Source organism: Aristolochia californica, unplaced genomic scaffold (genome assembly GCF_029961685.1).
Source record: "Aristolochia californica isolate CCGP_79_NKW_82.1479 unplaced genomic scaffold, dmAriCali1.0.hap1 SCAF_5, whole genome shotgun sequence".
Lineage (NCBI taxonomy): Eukaryota > Viridiplantae > Streptophyta > Magnoliopsida > Piperales > Aristolochiaceae > Aristolochia > Aristolochia californica.
This window is the reverse complement of record NW_027182214.1, coordinates 35316990-35342304: the sequence shown is the minus strand read 5'-3', so window position 1 is coordinate 35342304 and position 25315 is coordinate 35316990.

The following is a 25315-nucleotide window of genomic DNA, read 5'->3' as shown; positions in this document are numbered from 1 at the left end:
ATATTGAAAACATGTTAGGATCAGTTAGAAATCTCTTTCTTATCAAATTCAAAGCCATTAGGGTTGAACTAGTGGAATTACCCAAACTTGGACAACAAAAATTTTGTGTTCATTTGTGGTGAGTCAATAAATTTTCTTTACTTACACTTGTTATTGTTTTTAATTTTTCCATACATAAAATCAAACATTTTCATTTTGTTGTGATCTGTTTATCCTTTATATTCTTATTTACAAGAGAATCGAACAGTGTAAACTCAAAGTTTTGATTTAAGAAAAAAATGTACATCTAAAATGGAATGGAAATGCACAAATGTAGAGAGAGATAATTCCAAAAAGTCTCTGTAACTTTTAGGGACTGCAAGCTCTTTTAGTTTTTATACATTATGTTTTGCAATGATCGGGAAAAGTGGGATGCGAGGGATTTTTAACAGAGTGTTGACTCCCACTCCATAAGTCATTTCTTTCAAAAACATACCCCGTTACACATGATGGACCGATAAATCACTTTACAAATCATCTTCGATTGTTAGGTCAACTTTTTGTTAGTGGACAATCTAATGGCTTGTTTGACTCGGGCAAATATCCCACCGCAAGTTCAGTTGAGAATTTATTGAGCGTTTATTGTTCGCTTTAAAAGGTTTGGATCCATAGGCCATTTGCATCTTTAACATGTTTCAAGCATGCATATCCATATTTAAAACATGTTAGGATCAGTTAGAAATCTTTTTTTTATGATATTTCCAAGCCATTAGGGTTGAACTTGTGGAATTTCAAAAACTTTGACAACAAAACTTTGTGGTGAGTGAATAAATTTTATTTACTTCCATTTGTTATGTTTTTTAATTTTTCCTTAGATAAACTCTAAAATTTTCATTTTGTTGTGTTCTGTTTTGCCTTTATCTTCTTGTTTACGACAGAATCGAAGAGTGAAAACTCAAAGTTTTGATTTAAGAAAAAAGAATACATCTAAAAATGAAAGGAAATGCACAAATTTAGAGAGAGATAATTCCAAAAAGCCTCTGTAAATTTTAGGGACAGCGAACTCTTTTAGTTTTTGTACATTAGGTTTGTTATGATCGGGAAAAGGGGGAGGCGGGAGATTTTTAACTGAGTGTTGACTCCCAATCCATAAATTATTTTTTACAAAATATAGCCGATTACGCGTGATTGGCCAATAAATCACTTTACAAATCATCTGTGATTGTTAGGTCAGCTTTTCGTAAATATGCAAAATAATGGCTTGTTTGACTCAAGTAAATATCCCATCACACGTTCACTTGAGAATTTAATGAGCGTTTGTTGTTCATTTTAAAAGGTTTGGATTTGTAGGGAATTTGCATCTTTAGCATGTTATAAGCATGCATATCCATATTTAAAACATGTTTGGATCAGTTAGAAATCTCTTTCTTTTCAAATTCGAAGCCATTTGGGTTGAACTAGTGGAATTTCCCAAATTTTGACAATTAACCTTTTTTGTTCGTTTGTGGTGTGTGAATAAATTTTCTTTACTTACACTTGTTACTTTTTTTAATTTTTTCCATACATAAACTATAAATTTTCTCATTTTTTTGTGATTTGTAAACCTTTATCTTCTTGTTTATGTTAGAATTGATTCAGTGAAAACTCAAAGTTTTGATTTAAGAAAAAAGTTTACATCTAAAATAAAATGGAAATGTACAAATGTAGAGAGAGATATTTCCAAAAAATCTTTGTAACTTTTAGGGATTGCAAAATCTTTTAGTTTTTATACATTAGGTTTTGCAATTATCGGGAAAAGGGGAAGGCGGGGATTTTTAATTAAGTGTTGACTCCCAATCCAAAAGTCATTTCTTACAAAAACATAGGGCGTTACGCATGATGGACCGATAAATCACTTTAAAAATCTTTTGAGATTGTTAGGTCAGCTTTTTGTAAATGGGTAAATATTCCACCGCACGTTCACTTGAGAATTTAAAGAGCGTTTGTTGTTCGCTTTAAAAGGCTTCTATCGATAGGGCATTTGCATCTTTAACATGTTTCAAACACGCATATCCATATTTTAAACTTGTTAGGTTCAGTTAGAAACCTCTTTCTGATAAAATTCCAAGCCTTTAGGATTGAACTTGTGGAATTTCCCGAACTTAGAGAACAAAACTTTTGTGTTCGTTTGTGGGGTGTGAATAAATTTTATTTACCTACATTTTTTATTGTTTTTAATTTGCTCCATACATAAACTCTAAAATTTTATTTTGTTGTGATTTGTTTTGCCTTTATCTCCTTGTTTAGGAGAGAATCGGAGAGTGAAAAATCAAAGTTTTGATTTAAAATAAAAGTTTGCATTTAAAATGGAATGGAAATGCAAAACTTTAGAGAGAGATAATTCAAAAAAGTTTCTGTAACTTTTATGGACTTCAAACTCTTTTAGTTTTTATGCATTAGGTTTTGCAATGATCGGGAAAAGGGGAGGCTAGAGATTTTTAACTGAGTGTTGACTCCCAATCCATAGGTCATTTCTTACAAAAACAAAGCCTGTTATGCATGATTAACCGATAAATCACTTTAAAAATCATCTGCGATTGTTAGGTCAGCTTTTTGTAAATGGGCAAAATAATGGCTTGTTTGGCTCAGGTAAATATCCCACCGCGCGTTCACTTGAGAATTTAATGAACTTTTTCTATTCATTTTAAAAGGTTTGGATCCATAAGGCATTTGCATCATTAACATGTTTCAAACATGCATATCCATATTTAAAACATGTTAGGATTTGTTAGAAATCTCTTTCTTATCAAATTCCAAGCCATTAGGGTTGAACTAGTGGAATTTCCCAAACATGGACAACAAAACTTTTGTGTTCGTTTGTGGTGAGTGAGTAAATTTTCTTTACATACACTTGTTATTGTTTTTAATTTTTTCCACACATAAACTCTAAAATTTTGATTTTGTTGTGATCTGTATATCCTTTATCTATGAGAGAATCAAAGAGTGAAAACTAAAAAAATTGATTTATGAAGAACGTGTACATCTAAAATGGAATGGAATTGCACAAATATAGAGAGAGATAATTCCAAAAAGTCTCTGTAATTTTTAGGGACTACAAACTCTTTTAGTTTTTATAGTTTAGGTTTTGAAATTATCGGGAAAGAGGGGGAGGAGGGGGATTTTTAACTGAGTGTTGACTCCCAATCCATAAGTCATTTCTTACAAAACATTGCCCATTACACATGATAGACTGATAAATCACTTTACAATTCATCTACGATTCTTAGCATAGTTTTTTATAAATGGGCAAAATAATGTCTTGTTTGACTCGAGCAAATATTCCACCGCACGTTCACTTGAGAATTTTATTAGTGTTTGTAGTTCACTTTAAAAGGTTTGGATCCATAGGGCATTTTCATCTTGAACATGTTTCAAGCATGCATATACTTATTTAAATCATGTTAGGATCAGTTAGAAATCTCTTTCTTATCAAATTCCAAGCCATTAGGGCTGAACTATTGGAATTTCCCAAACTTGGACTACAAAACTTTTGTGTTCGTTTATGGTGTGTGAAAAAAATTTCTTTACTTACACTTGTTATAGTTTCTAATATTTTCCATACATAAACTCTAAAATTTTCATTTCGTTGTGATCTGTTTTGCCTCTTATCACCTTGTTTACGAGAGAATCGGGGAGTGAAAACTCAAAGTTTTGATTTAAGAAAAAACGTGTACATCTAAAATGGAATGTAAATGCACAAATGTAGAGAGAGATAATTCCAAAAAGTCTCTATAACTTTTAGGGACTGCAAAGTCTTTTAGTTTTTATACAATAGGTTTTGTAATGATTGGGAAAAGGGGGAGGTGGCGGATTTTTAACTGAGTTTTGACTCCCAATCCATAAGTCATTTCTTACAAAAACATAGCCCGTTATACATGATTGACCGATAAATAAAGATGATTTGAAAAGTTATTTATTGTTGAATCATGCGTAACGGGCTAATTTATTGCAAGAAATGACTTATGGACTCGGAGTCAAAACTCAGTTAAAAATCCCCGCCTCCCCTTTTCCCGATCATTGCAAAAGCTAATGTATAAATGCTAAAAGAGTTTGCAGTCCCTAAAAGTTATAGAGACCTTTTGGAATTATCTCTCTTTGTGCATTTCCATTCTATTTTAGTTGTACACATTTTTCTTAAATGAAAACTTTAAGTTTTCACTCTTCGATTCTCTGGAAAACAAGAATATAAAGGCAAAACAGATAACCACAAAATGAAAATTTTATAGATTATGTATGGAAAAATTAAAAACAATAACAAGTGTAAGTAAAGAAAATTTATTCACACACCACAAACGAACACAAAAGTTTTGTTTGCCAAGTTTGGGAAATTCCACTAGTTCAACCCTAATGGCTTGGAATTTTATAAGAAAGAGATTTCTAACTGATCTTAACATATTTTAAATAAGGATATGCATGCTCTAGAAATGTTAAAGATGCAAATATCCTATGGATCCAAACCTTTTAAAGTGAACAACAAACGATCATTAAATTCTCAAGTGAATGTGCAGTGGGATATTTACCCGAGTCAAACAAGCCATTATTTTGCCCACTTACAAAAAGCTGAGCTAACAATCGCAGATGATTTTTAAAGTGATTGATCGGTCAAGCATGCATAATGGGCTATGTTTTTATAAGAAATGGCTTATGGATTGGGAGTCAACACTCAGTTAAAAATCCCCGGCCTCCCCCTTTTCCCGATCATTGAAAAACCTAATGTATAAAAACTAAAAGAGTTTGCAGTCCCTAAAAGTTACAAAGACTTTTTGGAATTATCTCTCTCTACATTTGTGCATTTCCATTCCATTTTAGATGGACACGTTTTTTTTAAATCAAAACGTTGAGTTTTCACTCTCTGATTCTGTTATGGTCCTGGGTTAAGTACCTATGTCTTCCGCTCCTGACAGGCCGGTCTTTTGGGTAGTATTGGCTAGGTGCTTAACATTTGGTATCAGAGCAGGCTCCCACGTCGTGAGTTCGAGTCTCGGGGTGCGCAATGGCTGGATTAAAATTACTGGTAGGTTCGGAAGGGGCGACCTAGCGGAGGGGGCGACCTGGAGAACTGCGAAGGGGCATTAGGAGTAGGCCACCACTAGAGTAGGCCACCGGATTGGGTCAGTGTTGTTACGCCACCGTGGTCATCAGCTCGCGAAGGTGGGGTGTGATGTTATGGTCCTGGGTTAAGTACCTATGTCTTCCGCTCCTGACAGGCAGGTCTTTTGGGTAGTATTGGCTAGGTGCTTAACAGATTCTCTCGTAAACAAGGAGATAAAGGCAAAACATATCACAACAAAATGAAAATTTTAGAGTTTATGTAAGGAAAAAATTAGAAATAGTAAGTAGCGTAAGTAAAGAAAATTTATTCACACACCACAAACGAACACAAAAGTTTTGTTGTCCAAGTTTGGGGAATTCCAGTAGTTCAACCCTAATGGCTTGGAATTTGATGAGAAAGAAATTTCTAACTGATCCTAACATATTTTAAATTTGGATATGCATGCTTGAAACATGTTCAAGTTGCAAAGGCCCTATGGATCCAAACCTTTTGAAGTGAAGAACAAACGCAAATAAAATTCTCAAGTGAACGTGCGGTGGAATGTTTACCCGAGTCAAACAAGCCATTATTTTGCCCTTTTAAAAAAAGTCGAGCTAACAATCAAACATGATTTGTGAAGTGATTTATTGGTCAATCATGCGTAATGGGCTATGTTTTTTTTTTAAATGTTATATTGATTGGGAGTCAACACTCAGTTACAAATTCCCACATCCCCCTTTTCCCGATCATTGCCAAACCTAATGTATAAAAACTAAAAGAGTTTGCAGTCCCAAAAAGTTACAGAGACTTTTTGGAATTATCTCTCTTTACATTTGAGCATTTCCATTCCATTTTAGATGTAAACTTTTTTTTTAAATCAATACTTTGAGTTTTCACTCTTCGATTCTCTCATAAACAAGGAGAAAAGGGCTAAACCAATCACAAAAAAATAAAAATTTTAAAGCTTATGTATAGAAAAAATTAAAACAAATAACAATTGTAAGTAAAGAAAATTTATTCACACACCACAAATGAACACAAAAGTTTAGTAGTCTAAGTTTGGGAAATTCCAGTAGTTCAACCCGTAAGGCTTGGAATTTGATAACAAAGAGATTTCTAACTGATCCTAACATGTTTTAAAAAAGGATATGCAAATGCCCTATGGCTACAAACCTTTTAAAGCGAACAACAAACGCTCTCAAGTGAACATGCGGTGGGATATTTACCTGAGTCGAACAAGCCATTATTTTGCCCATTTACAAAAAGCTGACCTAACAATCATAGATGATTTGTAAAGTGCTTTATCGGTCAATCATGCATAATAGGCTATATTTTTGTAAGAAATTACTTATGGATTGAGAGTCAACACACAGTTAAAAATCCCCCGCCTCCCCCTTTTCTTGATCATTGCAAAACCTAATGTATAAAATCAAAAAGAGTTTGCAGTCCCTAAAAGTTAAAGAGACTTTTTGGAATTATCTTTCTCTACATTTGTGCATTTCCATTCCTTTTTAGATGTACACTTTTTTCTTAAATCAAAACTTTGAGTTTTCAATCTCCGATTCTCTCGTAAACAAGAAGATAAAGGCAAAACAAATCACAACAAAATAAAATTTGAGAAATTATGTATGGAAAAAATTAAAAAAATTAAAAAATGTAAGTAAATAAAATTTATTCAAACACCACAAACGAACACAAAAGTTTTGTGATCCAAGTTTGGGAAATTCCACTAGTTCAACCTAATGGCCATGAATTTGATAAGAAAGAGATTTCTAACTGATCGTAACTTGTTTTAAATATGGATACACATGCTTCAAACATGTTAAAGATGCAAATGCCCTATTGATCTAGACCTTTTAAAGAAAACCACAAAAGTTCATTAAATTCTCAAGTGAACGTGCGGTGGGATATTTACCCGAGTCAAACAAGCCATTATTTTGCCCACTTACAAAAAGCTTACCTAACAATCGCAGATGATTTGTAAAGTTCTTTATCGTTCAATCATGCATAACGGGCTAAGTTTTTGCGAGTAATGACTTATGGATTGGGAGTCAAAACTCAGTTAAAAATCCCCCGCCTCTCCCTCTTCCCGATCATTGCAAATCTTAATGTATAAAAAATAAAAGAGTTAGCAGTCCCTCAAAGTTACAGAGACTTTTTGCAATTAAAGAAAATGTATGTAAAGAAAATTTATTGACACACGAAAAACGTACACATAATTTTTGTTTGCCAAGTTTGGGAAATTCCACAAGTTCAACCCAAATTACTTGGAATTTGATAAGAAAGAGATTTCTAACTAATCCTAACATATCGTAAATATGGATATGCATGCTCTAAACATGTTAAATATGTAAATGTCCTATAGAACCTAATCTTTTAAAGCGAACAACAAACGCTCATTAAATTCTCAAGTGAATGTGGGGTGGGATATTTACCCGAGTCAAACAAGAGTTTTGTTGTCTAAGTTTGGGAAATTTCAATAGTTCAACCCTAAAGGCTTGGAATTTGATACGAAAGAGATTTCTAATTGATCCTAAAATTTTTTAAATATGGATATGCATGCTTGAAACATGTTAAAGATGCAAATGCCCTATGGATCAAAACCTTTTAAAGCGAACAACAAACGCTCATTTAATTCTCATGTGAACGTGCGGTGGGATATTTACCTGAGTCAAACAAGCCATTGTTTTCCCCAGTTACAAAAATCTGACCTAACAATTGTAGATGATTTGTAAAGTGATTTATCGGTCAATCATGAGTAAAGGGCTATGTTTTTATAAGAAATGACTTATGGATTGGGAGTCAACACTCAGTTAAAAATCCCCGCCTCCCCTTTTTCCCGATCATTGCAAAACCAAATGTATAAAAATTAAAAGAGTTTGGAGTCCCTAAAAGTTACAAAGACTTTTTGGAATTATCTCTCTCTACATTTCTGCATTTCCATTCTATTTTAGATGTACACGTTTTTCTTAAATATAAACTTTGAGTTTTCACTCTCCGATTCTCGCGTAAACAATGACATAAAGGCAAAGCAGATCACAACAAAATGAAAATTTTAGAGTTTATGTCTGGAAAAAATTAGAAACAGTAAGTAGTGTAAGTAAAGAAAATTTATTCACACACCACAAACGAACAGAAAATTTTGTTGTCCAAGTTTGGGAAATTCCACTAGTTCAACCCTAATGGCTAGGAATTTTATAAGAAAGAGATTTTTCTTACTGATCCCAACATGTTTTAAAAATGGATATGCATGCTTGAAACACGTTAAAGATGTAAATTCCCTATGGATACAAACCTTTTAAAGGGAACAACAAATGGTTATTAAATTCTCAAGTGAACGTGCGGTGGGATATATACCCGAGTAAAACAAGCCATTATTTTGCCCATTTACACAAAATTGACCTAACAATCGTAGATGATTTTTAAAATGATTTACCAGTCAATCATGCATAACGGGCTATAACTTTTTAAGAAATTGCTCATGGATTGTGAGTCAACAGTCAGTTAAAAATCCCCCGCCTTCGCTTTTTACCGATCATTGCAAAACCTAATCTATAAAAACTAAAAGAGTTTGCAGTCCCTAAAAGTTAATGAGACTTTTTGGAATTATCTTTCTCTACATTTTTTCATTTCCATTCCATTTTTTATGTACACATTTTTCTTAAATCAAAACTTTGAGTTTTCACTCTCCGATTCTCTCGTAAACAAGAAGATAAAGGTAAAACAGATCACAACAAAATGAAAATTTAGGGTTTATGTATGGAAACAATTAAAAAAAAATAAAAAATTTAAGTAAAGAAATTTTATTCACACACCACAAACGAAAACAACAGTTTTGTTGTCCAAGTTTGGGAAATTCCACTAGTTCAACCCTAATGGCTTGGAATTTGATAAGAAAGAGATTTCTAACTAATCCTATCATGTTTTAAATATGGATAAGCATGCTTGAAACATGTTAAAGATGCAAATGCCCTATTGATCCAAAGCTTTTAAAGTGACCAACAAACGCTTATTAAATTCTCAAGTGAACGTGCGGTGGGATATTTACCCGAGTCAAACAAGCCATTATTTTTCCCACGTACAAAAAATTGACCTAACAATCGCAGATGATATGTAAAGCGATTTATAGGGCAATCATGCGTAACGGGTGATGTTTTTTTAAGAAATGACTTTTGGATTGGGAGTCAACACTCAGTTAAAAATCCCCCGCCTCCCCCTTTTCCCGATCATTGCAAAACCTAATGAGTTTGTAGTCCCTAAAAATTAAAGAGAATTTTTGGAATTATCTTTTTCTACATTTGTGCATTTCCATTCCATTTTAGATGTACATTTTTTTTCTCAAATCAAAACTTTGAGTTTTCACTCTCTGATTCTCTCGTAAACAAGAAGATAAAGGCAAAACTGATCACAACAAAATAAAAATTTAGAGATTATGTATGGAACAAATTAAAAATAATAACAAATTTAAGTAATGAAAATTTATTCACACACCACAAACGAACACAAAAGTTTTGTTGTCCATGTTTTGGAATTTCCACTAGTTCAACCCTAATGGCTTGGAATATGATAAGAAAGATATTTCTAACTGATCCTAACATGTTTTAAATAAGGATACGCACGCTTGAAAGAAGTTAAACATGCAAATGCCCTATTGATCCAAACCTTTTAAAGAGAACAACTAACGCTCATTAAATTCTCAAGTGAACGTGCGGTGGGATATTTACCCGAGTCAAACGAGCCATTATTTTGCCCACTTACAAAAAACTAAGCTAACAATCGCAGATGATTTGTAAAGTGATTTATTGGTCAATCATGCATAATGGGCTATGTTTTTGTAAGAAATGACTTACGGATTGGGAGTCAGTATTCAGTTAAAAATCCTCCGTCTCTCCCTTTTCCCGATCATTGTAAAACCTAATGGAAAAAAACTAAAAGAGTTTGTAGTCCCCAAAAGTTACAGAGACTTTTTGGAATTATCTCTCTCTACATTTGTGCATTTCCAATCCATTTCTTAAATCAAAACTTTGAGTTTTCACTCTCCGATTCTCTCGTAAACAAAGAGATAAAGGCAAAATAGATCACAAAAAAATGAAAATTTAAAAGTTTATATATGGAAAAAATTAGAAACAGTAACTAGTGTAAGTAAAGAAAATTTATTCACGCACCACAAATGAACACAAAAGTTTTGTTGACCAAGTTTGGGAAATTCCTGTAGTTCAACTCTAATGGCATGGAATTTGATAAGAAAGAGATTTCTAGCTAATCTAAACATGTTTTAAATATGGATATGCATGCTTGAAACATGTTCAAGATGCAAATGCCCTATGGGTCGAAACCTTTTAAAGCGAACAACAAACGCAAATAAAATTCTCAAGTGAACGTGCGGTGTAATATTTACCCGAGTCAAACAATCTATTGTTTTGCCCATTTACAAAAAGCTGAGCTAACAATCTCCGATGATATGTAAAGTGATTTATCGGTCAATTATGCATAACAGGCTATGTTTTTTTAAGAAATTATTTATGGATAGGGAGTCAACACTCAATTAAAAATCCCCTGCCTCCCCCTTTTCCTGATCATTGAAAAACCTAATGTATAAAAACTAAAAGAGTTTGCAGTCCCCAAAAGTTATAGAGACTTTTTAGTATTATCTCTCTCTATATTTGGGCATTTCCGTTCCATTTTAAAAGTAATTTTTTTTTAAAATCAAAACTTTGAGTTTCCACTCTCCAATTCTCTCGTAAAAAAGGAGATAAAGGCAAAAAAGATCACGACAAAATAAAAGTTTTAGAGTTTATGTAGGGAAAAAATTAAAAACAATAACAAATGTAAGTAAAGAAAATTTATTCACACACCACAAACAAACACAAAAGTTTTGTTGTCAAAGTTTGGGAAATTCCACTAATTCAACCCTAAAGGCTTGGAATTTGACAAGAAAGAGATTTCTAGCTGATCCTAACATGTTTTAAATATGGATATGCATGGTTGAAACATGTTAAAGATGCAAATGCCCTATGGATACAAACCTTTTAAAGCGAACAACAAATGCTCATTAAATTTTCAAGTGAACGTACAGTGGGATATTTACCCGAGTCAAACAAGCCATTATTTTGCCCATTTACAAAAAGCTGACCTAACAATCGCAAATGATTTGTAAAGTGATTTATCGGGCAATCATGCATAACGGGCTATGTTTTTGTAAGAAATGACTTTTGGATTGGGAGTCACTGTACACATGATTGACCGATAAATCACTTTACAAATCATCTGCGATTGTTAGGTCTGCTTTTTGTAAATGGGCAAAATAATGGCTCCTTTGACTCGGGTAAATATCCCACCGCACATTCACTTGAGAATTTCATGAGCGTTTGTTGTTCACTTTAAAAGGTTTGTATCCATAGGGCATTTGCATCTTTAATGTGTTTCTACCATGCATATCCATTTTTAAAACATGTAAGGATCAGTTAGAAATCTATTTCTAATCAAATTCAAAGCCTTTAGTGTTGAAGCAGTAGAATTTCCCAAATTTAGACAACAAAACTTTTGTGTTCGTTTGTAGTGTGTGTATAAATTTTCTTTACTTACATTTGTTATTGTTTTTATTTGTTCCATACATAAACTTTAAAAAAAAAATTTTGTTGTGATTTGTTTTCCCTTTATCTCCTAGTTTACGAGAGAATCGGAGATTTAAAATTCTCAGTTTTGATTTAAAAAAAAAGGTTACGTATAAAATGGAATGGAAATGCACAAATGTAGAGAGAGATAATTCCAAAAAGTCTTCGTAACTTTTAGGGACTACAAACTCTTTTAGTTTTTATACATTAGGTTTTGCAAAGATTGGGAAAAGGGGGAGGTGGGGATTTTTAACTGAGTGTTGACTCCCAATCCATAAAGAATTTATTTAGAAAACATAGCCCGTTATGCATGATTCACCAATAAATCACTTCACAAATCATCAGCGATTGTTACCTCAGCTTTTGGAAATGGGTTAAATAATGGCATGTTTGACTCGAGTAAACATTCCACTACACGTTTAATTGAAAATTTTATTAGCATTTGTTCTTCGCTTTAAAAGGTTAGGATCCATAGGGCATTTGCAACTTTGAACATGTTTCAAGCATGCATATCCATATTTAAAACATGTTAGGATCACTTTTCAAATTCCAAGCCATTAGGGTTGAACTACTGGAATTTCCAAAACTTGGACAACAAAACTTTTGTGTTCGTTTGTGGTGTGTGAATAAATTTTCTTTACTTACACAAGTTACTGTTTCTAATTTTTTCCATAAATAAAATCTAAAATTTTCATTTTGTTGTGATCTGTTTTGCCTTTATCTCATTGTTTACGAAAGAATCAGAGAGTGAAAACTCAAAGTTTTGATTTAAAAAAAATGTGTACATCTAAAATGGAATGGAAATACACAAATGTAGAGAGAGATCATTCCAAAAATTCTCTGTAACTTTTAGGGACTGCAAACTCTTTTAGTTTTTATACATTAGGTTTTGCAATGATCGGGAAAAGGGGGAGGCGGGGATTTTTAACTGAGTGTTGACTCCCAATCCATTAGTCATTTCTTATAAAAACATAGCCCGTTAGGCATGATTGACTGATAAATCACTTTACAAATCATCTGCGATTGTTAGCTCAACTTTTTGTAAGTAGGCAAAATAATGTCTTGTTTGACTCGGGTAAATATCCTACCACACGTTCACTTGAGAATTTAATGAATGTTTGTTGTTCGCTTTAAAAGGTTTGGATCCATAGGACATTTGCATCTTTAACATATTTAGAGCATGCATATCCATATTTAAAATATGTTAAGATCAGTTAGAAATCTCTTTCTTATCAAATTCCAAGCCATTATGGTTGAACTAGTGGAATTTCCCAAACATGGCAAACAAAACTTTTGTGTTCGTTTGTGGTGTGTGAATAAATTTTCTTTACTTGCACTTGTTATTGTTTTTAATTTTTTCCATACATAAACTCTAAAATTTTCATTTTGTTGTGATTTTGTTTGCTTTTATATTCTTGTTTATGAGAGAATCGATGAGTGAAAACTCAAAGTTTTGATTTAAGAAAAAAGTGAACAAAAAAAATGGAATGGAAATGCACAAATGTAGAGAGAGATAATTCCAAAAGGTCTCTATAACTTTTAGGGACCGGTAACTCTTTTAGTTTCTATACATAAGGTTTTGCAATGATAGGGAAAAGGGGGAGGCGGGGGATTTTTAGCTGAGTTTTGACTCCCAGTCCATAAGTCATTTCTTGAAAAAACTTAGCCCATTACACTTGATTAAATGATAAATAACTTTAAAAATCATCTGCGATTGTTAGGTCAGCTTTTTGTAAGTATGCAAAATAATGGCTTGTTTGACTCGGGTAAATATCCCACCGCATGTTCACTTGAGAATTAAATGAGCATTTGTTGTTTTCTTTAAAAGGTTTGGATTAATAGGGTATTTTCATCTTTAACATGTTTCAAGCATGCATATCCCATTTTAAAACATGTGTAGAAGAAATTTCTTTCTTATAAAATTCAAAGCTATGCGGTTTGAACTAGTGAAATTTTCCAAACTTGGATAAGAAAACTTTTGTGTTTATTTGTGGTGTGTGTATAAATTTTCTTTACTTGCACTTGTTATTGTTTAAAAAATTTTCCTTACATAAACTCTAAAATTTTCATTTTATTGTGATCTATTTACCTATTTTTTTTTACGGATTAAGGGACAACAAAAACCCAAAGTTTTGATTTAAGAAATAAGTGTATATCTAAAATGGGAATGCACAATGGAAAACTGTAGAGAGAGATAATTCCAAAGTGTGCCTGTAATTATTAGGGATTGTAAGCTTTGTTTAGTTCTTATATCTCATGTTTTGCAATGGTCGGGAAAAGGGGGAGGTGGGGGATTTTTAACTGAGTGTTGACTCTCAATTCATCAGTCATTTCTTAAAAAAATATAGATCGTTACGCATGATAAATCACTTTACAATCACCTATGATTGGTAGGTTAGCGTTTGACAAATGAGATAAATAAAGACTTGTTTTACTCTGGTAAATATCCCACCACACGTTCACTTGAGAATTTAATGAGCGTTTGTTATTCTTTTTAAAGGCATTGGATCCATAGGCCATTTGCATCTTTAACATGTTTCAAGCATGCTTATCCATTTTTAAAACATGTGTAGAAGAAATATTTTTCTTATAAAATTCCATGTAGTTAGGGTTGAACTAGATGAATTTCCAAAACTTTGATAACAAAACTTTTATGTTCATTTGTAGTGTGTGAATAAATTTTCTTTACTTACATTTGTTATTGTTTTAAATTTTTTCCATACATAAACTCTAAAATTTTTATTTTGTTGTGATCTATTTGCCTTTTTTGTTTACGGGATGAAGGGAGAGCGAAAACTCAAAGTTTTGACTTAAGAAAAAAGTGTACATCTAAAATGGAAATTCACATTGCACAAATGTAAAGAGAGATAATCCCAAAGAATGTCTGTAATTTTTAAGGTTTGTAAGCTCTTTTTAGTTTTTATATCTAAGGTTTTGCAATCGTCGGGAAAAGGAAGAGGTGGGGGATTTTTAACTGAGGGTTGACTCCCACTCCATAAGTAATTTCTTTCTAAAATATAAGCCCCTATGCATGATATATCATTTTACAATCATCCATGATTGTTAGGTAATCTTTTTGCAAAGGAGCAAATTAGTGGCTTGTTTTACTTGGGTAAATATCCCACCGCACATTCACTTGAGAATTTAATGAGCCTTTGTTGTTTTCTTTAGAGGCTTTGGACCCATAGGTCTTTTGCATCTTTAACATGTTTCAAACATGCATATCAATTTTTAAAACATGTGTAGAAGAAATCTCTTTCTTATAAAATTCGACGCTAGTTGGATTGAACTAATGGAATTTCCTAAACTAGGATTACAAAACTTTAGTGGTCATTTAAGGTGAGAGTATAAATTTTATTTACTATTTTGTTATTATATTAAACTTTTTCCATACATAAACTCTAATATTTTCATTTTGTTGTCATCTATTTGCCTTTTTTGTTTATGGGATGAAGGGAGTGCGAAAACTCAAAGTTTTTATTTAAGGAAAAAGTGTACATCTGAAATGGAAATGCACAATGCACAAAAGTAGAGAGAGATAATTCCAAAGAGTGTCTGTAATTTTTAGGATTTTTAGCTCTTTTTAGTTTTTATATCTCAGATTTTGGAATAGTTGGGAAAAGGAGGAGGAGGGGGGGGGGGGGGGGGGGGGGGGGGGGGGGGGGGGGGGTGGCTTTTTAACTCAGGGTTCACTCCCACTTCATAAGTAATTTCTTACTAAAATATAGGCCCGTTAAATATGATATATCACTTTACAATCATCCATGACTGTTAGGTCAGCTTTTTGCAAATGGGCAAAATAATGGCTTGTTTTACTCGGGTAAATATCCCACTGCATGTTTACTTGAGAATTTAATGAGCGTTTGTTATTCTCTTTAAAAGCTTTGGATCCATAGGTCATTTGTATCTTTAACATGTTTCAAGCATGCATATCCATTTTTAAAACATGTGTAGAAGAAATCTCTTTAGTTTAGAATTCCGAGCTATTAGGGTTGAACTAGTGGAATTTCCTAAACTTGAATAAAAAACACTTTTGTGTTCATTTGTGGTGTGTGAATAAATTTTATTTACTTTCATTTGTTATTTTTTAAAATTTTTTCAATACATAAACTCTTAAATTTTCATTTTTTTGTGATCTATTTGCCTTTTTTGTTTACGAGATGAAGGGAGAGTGAAAACTCAAAGTTTTGATTTATTAAAAAAGTGTACATCCAAAATGGAAATGCAGAATGCTCAAATGTAGAGAGAGATAATTCCAAAGAGTGTCTATAATTTTTTGGGATTGTAAGCTCTTTTTAGTTTTTATTTCTCAGGTTTTGAAATCATCGGGAAAAGGGGGTGGTGGAGGATTTTTATCTGGGTGTTGACCCCCAATCCATAAGTCGTTTCATACAAAAATATAGCCCGTTACGCATGATCTATCACTTTACAATCATCCATGAGTGTTTGGTAATCTTTTTGCAAATGGGCAAATTAATGGCTTTTTTTACATGGGTAAATATCCCACCATACGGTCACTTGAGAATTTAATGAGCATTTGTTATTCTCTTTAAAAGCTTTGGATCCATAGGTCTTTTGGATCTTTAACATGTTTCAAGCATGCATATCCATTTTTGAAACATGTGTAGACGAAATCTCTTTCTTATAAAATTCGAAGCTATTAGGGTTGAACTAATGAAATTTCCCAAACTAGGATAACAAAACTTTAGTGTTCATTTGAGGTGTGAGTATAAATTTTATTTACTTAAATTAGATATTGTGTTAAACTTTTTTTTTACATAAACTCTAAAATTTTCCTTTTGTTGTCATCCATTTGCCTTTTTTGTTTACTGGATGAAGGGAGCAAAAACTAAAAGTTTTGATTTAAGAAAAAAATGTACATCTAAAATGGAAATGCACAATGCACAAAGGGAGAGAGAGATATTTCCAAAGAGTGTCTGTAATTTTTAAGGATTGCAAGCTCTTTTTAGTTTTTATATCTCAGGTTTTGCAATCGTCGGGAAAACGGGGAAGTGTGGGATTTTTAACTGTGTGTTGACCCCAATCCATAAGTCATTTCTTACAAAAATATAGCCAGTTATGCATGATATATCAATTTACAATCATCCTTGATAGTTAGGTATTCTTTTTGCAAATAGGCAAATCAATGGCTTGTTTTCCTTGGGTAGATATCCCACCATACGTTCACTTGAGAATTTAATGAGCGTTTGTTATTCTATTTAGAAGCTTTGGACCCATAGGTCATTTGAATCTTTAACATGTTTCAAGCATGCATATCCATTTTAAAACACGTGTTGAAGAAATCTCTTTCTTATAAAATTCGTAGCTATTAGGGTTGATTTAATGGAATTTCCCAAACTAGGATAACAAAACTTTAGTGTTCATTTGAGGTGTGAGTATAAATTGTTTTTACTTAAATTTGTTATTTTGTTAAACTTTTTCCCTTCATAAACTCTAAAATTTTCATTTTGTTGTCATCTATTTGCCTTTTTTCTTTACGAGATGAAGGGAGAGTGAAAACTCAAAGTTTTGATTTAAGAAAAAAGTGTACATCTGAAATGGAAATGCACAATGCACAAAAGTAGAGAGAGATATTTCCAAAGAGTGTCTGTAATATTTAGGATGGTAAGCTCTTTTTAGTTTTTATATCTCATGTTTTGCAATTGTCGAAAAAAGGGGGAGGTGGGGGATTTTTAACTCAGTGTTGACAACCAATACATAAGTCTTTTCTTTTAAAAATATAGCTCGTTACGCATGATAAATAACTTCACAATCATCTATGATTATTAGGCCAACTTTTTGCAAATGGGCAAAATAATGGCTTTGTTTGACTCGGGTAAATATCCCACCGCACGTTCACTTGAGAATTTAATGAGCATTTGTTATTCTCTTTAAAAGCTTTGTATCCATGGGTCATTTGCATCTTTAACATGTTTCAACCATGCATATCCATTTTTAAAACAATTGTAGAAGAAATCTTTTACTTGTAAAATTCCAAGGTACAAGGGTTGAACTAGTGGAATTTCCCAAAATTGGATAACAAAACTTTTGTGTTCATTTTTTGTGTGTGAATAAATTTTATTTACTTACTTTTATTATTTTTTAAAAATTTTACCATACATAAACTCTAAAATTTTCATTTTGTAGTGATCTATTTCCATTTTTGTTTACGGGATGAAGGGAGAGGGAAAAATCAAAGTTTTGATTTAAGAAAAAAGTATATATCTAAAAATGAAATCCACATTGCATTTGTGTATTTCCATTCAATTTTAGATGTACACTTTTTTCTTAAATCAAAACTTTGAGTTCTCACTCTCCGATTCTTTCATAAAAAAGGAGATAAAAGCAAAACAGATCACAACAAAATGAAAATTTTAGAGGTTATGTATGGAAAAAATTAGAAACAGTAACTAGTGAAAGTAAAGAAAATTTATTCACACACCACAAACGAACACAAAAGTTTTGCTGTCCAAGTTTGCAAAATTCCAGAAGTTCAACCTTAATGGCTTGGAATATTATAAGAAAGAGATTCCTAACTGATCCTAACATGTTTTAAATATGGATATGCATGCTTGAAACATGTTCAAGAAGCAAATGCCCTATGGATCCAAACCATTTAAAGTGAACAACAAACGCTAATAAAATTCTCAAGTGAACGTGCTGTGGAATATTTCCCGAGTGAAACAAGCCATTATTTTGCCATTTTACAAAAAGCTAAGCTAACAATCGCAGATGATTTGTAAACTGATTTATCAGTCAATCATGTGTAATGGGCTATATTTTTGCAAGAAATAATTTATGGATTGGGAGCCAACACTCAGTTTAAAATCCCCTGCCGCCCCCTTTTTGTTGATCATTGCAAAACCTAATGTATAATAACTTAAAGAGTTTGCAGTCCCTAAAAGTTACAGAGACTTTTTAGAATTATCTCTCTCTACATTTTTGCATTTCCATTCAATTTTAGATGTAAACTTTTTTTTTTAAATCAATTCTTTGAGTTTTCACTCTCCGATTCTATCGTAAACGAGGAGATAAAGGAAAAACAGATTACAACAAAATAAAAATTTTAAAGTTTATGTATGGAAAAAATTAAAAACAATAACAAATCTAAATAAAGAAAATTTATTCACACACAACAAACGAACACAAAAGTTTCGTTGTCTGAGTTTGGGAAATTCCACTATTTCAACCCTAAAGGCTTGGAATTTGATAAGAAAGAGATTTCTAACTTATCCTAACATCTTTTAAATACGGATATGCATGCTTCAAAGATGTTAAAGATGCAAATGCCCTATGGATACAAACCTTTTAAAGCAAACAACAAATGCTCATTAAATTTTCAAGTGAACGTGCGGTGGGATATTTTACCCGAGTCAAACAAGCCATTATTTTTCCTATTTACAAAAAGCTGACCTAACTATCAAAAATGATTTTAAAGTGATTTATCGGTCAATCATGCGTAACAGACTTCGTTTTGGTAAGAAATGACTTATGTATTGGGAGTCAACACTCAGTTAAAAATCCCTTGCCTTCACCTTTTCCCGATAATTGCAAAACCTAATGCATAAAAATTAAAAGAGATTGCAGTCCCTAAAAGTTACATAGACATTTTGGAATTATCTCTCTCAACATTTGTGCATTTCCATTCCATTTTTATGTACACTTTTTACTTAAATCAAAACTTCACTCTCCGATTCTCTCGTAAACAAGAAGATAAAGGCAAAACAGATCACAACAAAATGAAAATTTTAGAGGTTTTGAATGGAAAATATTTTAAAAAATAACAAGATTAAGTAAATAAAATTTATTCACACACCACAAATGAACACAAAAGTTTTGTTGTCCAAGTTTGGAATATTCCACTTGTTCAACCCTCATGGCTTGGAATTTAATAAGAAAGAGATTTCTAGCTGATCCTAAAATGTTTTAAATATGGATATGCATGCTTGAAACATGTTAAAGATGCAAATGCCCTATGGATCCAAACCTTTTAAAGCAAACAAGAAAAGCTCATTAAATTATGAAGTGAACGTGTGCTGGGATATTTACCCAAGTCAAACAAGCCATTATTTTGCCCATTTAAAAAAAGCTCAGCTAACAATCGTAGATGGTTTGTAAAATTATTTATTGGTCAATCATGTGTAACGGGCTATATTTTTGTAAGAAATTACTTATGGATTGGGAGTCAACACTCAGTTAAAAATCCCCAACCTCCCCCTTTTCCTGATAATTGCAAACCCTAATGTATAAAAACTAAAAGAGTTTGCAGTCCCTAAAAGTTACAAAGAATTTTTGGAATTATCTCTCTCTACCTTTGTGCATTTCCATTCCTTTTTAGATGTCACTTTTTCTTAAATCAAAACTTTGAGTTTTCACTCTCCGATTCTCTCGTAAACAAGAAGATAAAGGCAAAACAAATCACAAAAAAATGAAAATTTTAGAGTTTATGCATGGAAAAAATTAAAAATAGTAACAAGTGTAAGTAAAGAAAATTTATTCACACACCACAAATGAACACAAAAGTTTTGTTGTCCAAGTTTTGGAAATTTCACTGGTTCAACCCTAATGGCTTGGAATTTGATAAGAAAGAGATTTCTAACTGATCCTAGAATGTTTTAAATATGGATATGCATGCTTGAAACATGTTAAAGATGCAAATGCCCTATGGATCCAAACCTTTTAAAATGAACAACAAACACTCATTAAATTCTCTAGTGAAAGTGCGGTGGGGTATTTTCCCTAGTCAAACAAGCCATTATTTTGCCCATTTACAAAAAGCTGACCTAACAATCCCAGATGATTTGTATAGTGATTTATCTATCAATCATGCATAACGGGCTATGTTTTTGTAAGGAATGACTTATGGATTGGGAGTCAACACTCTATTAAAATTCCCCCGCCTTCCCCTTTTCCCGATAGTTGAAAAACCTACTGTATAAAAAATAAAAGAGTTTGCAGTCCCTAAAAGTTACAGAGACTTTTTGGAATTATATCTTTCTACATTTGTGCATTTCCATTCCATTTTAGATGTTCACATTTTTCTTAAATCCACACTTTGAGTTTTCACTATCTGATTCCCTCATAAACAGGAAGATAAAGGCAAAGAGTTTATGTATGGAACAAATCAAAAACAATAACAAATGTAAGTAAAGAAAATTTATTCACACACCACAAACAAACACAAAAGTTTTGTTGTCCAAGTTTGGGAAATTCCACTAGTTCAACCCTAATGGCTAGGAATTTGATAAGAAAGAGATTTCTAACTGATCCTAACATGTTTAAAATATGGATACGCATGCTTGAAACTTGATAAAGATGCTCAGGCCCTATTGATCCAAACCTTTTAAAGCGAACAAAAAACGCACATTAAATTCTCAAGTGAACGTGCGATGGGATATTTACCCGAGTCAAACAATCCATTATTTTGCCCACTTACGAAAAGCTGACCGAAAAATCCCAGTTGATTTGTAAAGGTATTTATCATTCAATCATGGGTAACACGCAAAGTTTTTTCAAGAAATGACTGATGGACTGGAAGTCCAAACTCAGTTCAAAATCCCCCCCCCCCCCCCCCCCCCCCCCCCCCCTCCCCCTTTTCCCGATCTTTGTAAAACCCAAAGTATAAAAACTAAAAGAGTTTGCAGTCCCAAAAAGTTACAAAGACCTTTTGGAATTATCTATCTCTACATTTGTGCATTTCTATTCCATTTTAGAAGTACATGTTTGTCTTAAATCAAAACTTTGAGTTTTCACTCTTCGATTCTCTCATAAACAAGAATATAATGGCAAAACAGATCACAACAAATTGAAAATTTTAGAGTTTATGTATGGAAAAAATTTAAAACAATAAAAAATGTAAGTAAAGAAAATTTATTCACACACCACAAACGAACACAAAAGTTTTTTTTGCCAAGTTTGGGAAATTCCACTCGTTCAACCCTAATGGCTATGAATTTGATAAGAAAGAGATTTCTAACTGATTGTAACATATTTTAAATATGGAAATGGATGCTCTAAATTTGTTAAAGATGCAAATGTCCTACGAATCCAAACCTTTTAAAGTGAACAACAAACGCTCATTAAATTCTCAAGTGAACGTGCGGTCGGATATTTATCCGAGTCAAACAAGCCATTATTTTGCCCACTTACAAAAGTTGACCTAACAATCGTAGATGATATGTAAAGTGATTTTTCAGTCAATCATGTGTAACGGGCTATGTTTTTGAAAGAACTGACTTATGGATTGAGAGTCAACACTCAGTTAAAAATCCCACGCCTCCCATTTTTCTAGATCCTTGCAATACCTAATGTATAAAAACTAAAAGAGTTTGCAGTCCCTAAAAGTTATAGAGACTTTTTGGAATTATCTCTCTTTTGTATTTCCATTCTATTTTAGATGTACACATTTTTCTTAAATCAAAACTTTGAGTTCTCACTCTCTGATTCTCTCGTAAACAAGGAGATAAAAGCAAAATAGATCACAACAAAATGAAAATTTTAGAGTTTATTTATGGAAAAAATTAGAAACAATAAGTACTGTAAGTAAAGAAAATTTATTCACACACCACATACGAACACAAAAGTTTTGTAGTCCAAGTTGGGCAAATTCCAGAAGTTCAACCCTAATGGCTTGGAATTTGATAAGAAAGAGATTTCTAACTAATCCTAACATGTTTTAAATATGGATATGCATGTTTGAAACATGTTCAAGATGCAATTGCCCTATGGATCCAAACCTTTTACAGCGAACAACAAACGCTAATAAACTTCTGAAGTGAACGTGCGGTGGATTATTTACCCGAGTCAAAGAAGCCATTATTTTTCCCATTTACAAAAAGATGAGCTAACAATTGCAAATGATTTATAAAGTGATTTATCAGTCAATCATGCGTAATGGGCTATGTTTTTGTTAGAAATGATTTATGGATTGGGAGTCAACACCCAGTTAAAAATCCCACGCCTCCCCCTTTTCCCGATCTTTGCAAAACCTAATGTATAAAAACTAAAAACGTTTGCCGCCCCTAAAAGTAACAGAGACTTTTGGAATTATCTCTCTAAGTTTGTGCATTTCAGTTCCATTTAAGATGTAAACTTTTTTTTTATATCAAAACTTAGAGTTTTATCTCTCTGATTCTCTCGTAAACAAGGCAAAACAGATCACAACAAAATAAAAATTTTAAAGTTTATGTGTGGAACAAATTAAAAAAAATAACAAATTTAGGTTAATAAAATTTATTCACACACCACAAACAAACACAAAAGTTTTATTTTCCATGTTTGGGAAATTCCACTACCTAATAGCTTGGAATTTGATAAGAAAGAGATTTCTAATTGATCCTAACTTGTTTTAAATATGGATATGCATGCTTGAAACATGTTAAAGATGCAAATGGCCTGTGGATCCAAACCTTTTGAAATGAAAAACAAAGGCTCATAAAATTCTCAAGTGAACGTGCGGTGGGATATTTACCCGAGTCAAACAAGCCATTATTTTGCCCATTTACAAAAAGCTGAGTTAACAATCACAGATACTTTGTAAAGTGATTTATCGGTCAATCATGCATAATGTGCTATATTTTTTTAAGAAATTACTTATAGATTGGGAGTCAACACTCTATTAAAAATCCCTCGCCTCCACCTTTTCCCGATCATTGCAAAACCTAATGTATAAAAACTAAAAGAGTTTGCAGTCCCAAAAAGTTAAAGAGACATTTTGGAATTATCTTTCTCTACATTTGTGCATTTCCATTCCATTTTAGATGTATACTTTTTTCTTAAATAAAAACTTTGAGTTTTCACTCTCCAATTCTCTCGAAAACAAGTAGATAAAGGCAAAATAGATCACAACATAATGAAAATTTAGAGTTTATGTATGGAACAAATTAAAAAAATAGCACATGTAAGTAAAGAAAAATTATTCACACACCACAAACGAACAAAAAAGTTTTGTTGTCCAAGTTATGAAAATACCACTAGTTCAACCCTAATGCCTTGGAATTTGATAAGAAAGAGAATTCTAAATTATCCTAACATGTTTTAAATATGGATACACATGCTGGAAACATGTTAAAGATGCAAATGCCCACTTAAAAAAAGCTGACCTAACAATCGCAGATAGTTTGTAAAGTGATTTATCGGTCAATCATGAGTAACGGGCTATGTTTTTGTAAGAAATGACTTATGGATTGGGAATCAACACTCAGTTAAAAATCCCCCACCTCCACCTTTTCCCGATCATTGCAAAACCTGTTGTATAAAAATTAAAAGAGTTTTCAGTCCATAAAAGTTACAGAGAATTTTTGGAATTATCTCTCTCAACATTTGTGTATTTACATTCAATTTTAGATGTACACTTTTTTCTAAATTCAAAACTATGAGTTTTCACTCTCTGATTCTCTCGTAAACAAGAAGATAAAGGCAAAACAGATCACAACAAAATAAAAATTTTGTTGTTTATGTATGGAAACAATTAAAAATAATAACAACTATAAGTAAAGAAAAATATTCACACACCACAAACGAACACAAAAGATTTGGTTTCCATGTTAGGGAAATTCCACTTGTTCAACCCCAATGGCTTGGAATTTGACAAGAATGAGATTTCTAACTGATCCTAACATGTTTTAAATATGGTACGCATGCTTGAAACATGTTAAAGATGAAAATGCCCTATTAATCCAAACCTATAAAAGCAAACAACAAATGCTCATTTAATTCTCAAGTGATCGTGTGGTGGGATATTTACCCGAGTCAAACAAGCCATTATTTTGCATACTTACAAAAAGCTGACCTAACAATCTCAAATGATTTTTAAAGTTATTTATCGTTTAATCAAGTGTAATGGGCTAAGTTTTTTCAAGAAATGACTTATGGATTGGGAGTCAAAACTCAGCTAAAAATCCCCCGCCTCCCCCTTTTCCCTATCATTGCAAAACCTAACGTAAAGAAACGAAAAGAGTTACCAGTCCCTAAAAGTTATAGAGACCTTTTGGAATTATCTCTCTCTACATTTGTGCATTTCCATTCCATTTTTTTTGTTCACTTTTTTCTTAAATAAAAACTTTGAGTTTTCACTCATCGATTCTCTCATAAACAAGAATATAAAAGCAAAAAAAATCACAACAAAATGAAAATTTTAGAGTTTATATATGGAAAAAATTAAAAAAAATAACAAGTGCAAGTAAAGAAAATTTATTCACACACCACAAACGAACACAAAAGTTTTGTTTGCCATGTTTGGGAAATTCCACTAGTTCAACCTCAATGGCTTGGAATTTGATAAGAAAGAGATTTCTAACTGATCCTAACATATTTTAAATATGGATATGCGTGCTCTAAATATGTTAAAGATGCAAATGTCCTATGGATCCAATCCTTTTTAAAGCGAACAACAAACATTCATTAAATTCTCAAGTGAACGTGCGGTAGGATATTTACCCGAGTCAAACAAGCCATTATTTTGCCCACTTACAAAAAGCTGAGCTAACAATCGCAGATGATTTTTAAAGTGATTTATCGGTCAATCATGCGTAACGGGCTATGTTTTTATAAGAAATGACTAATGGATTGGGAGTCAACACTTAGTTAAAAATCCCCGCCGCCTCCTTTTCCCGATCATTGCAAAACCTAATGTATAAAAACTAAAAGAGTT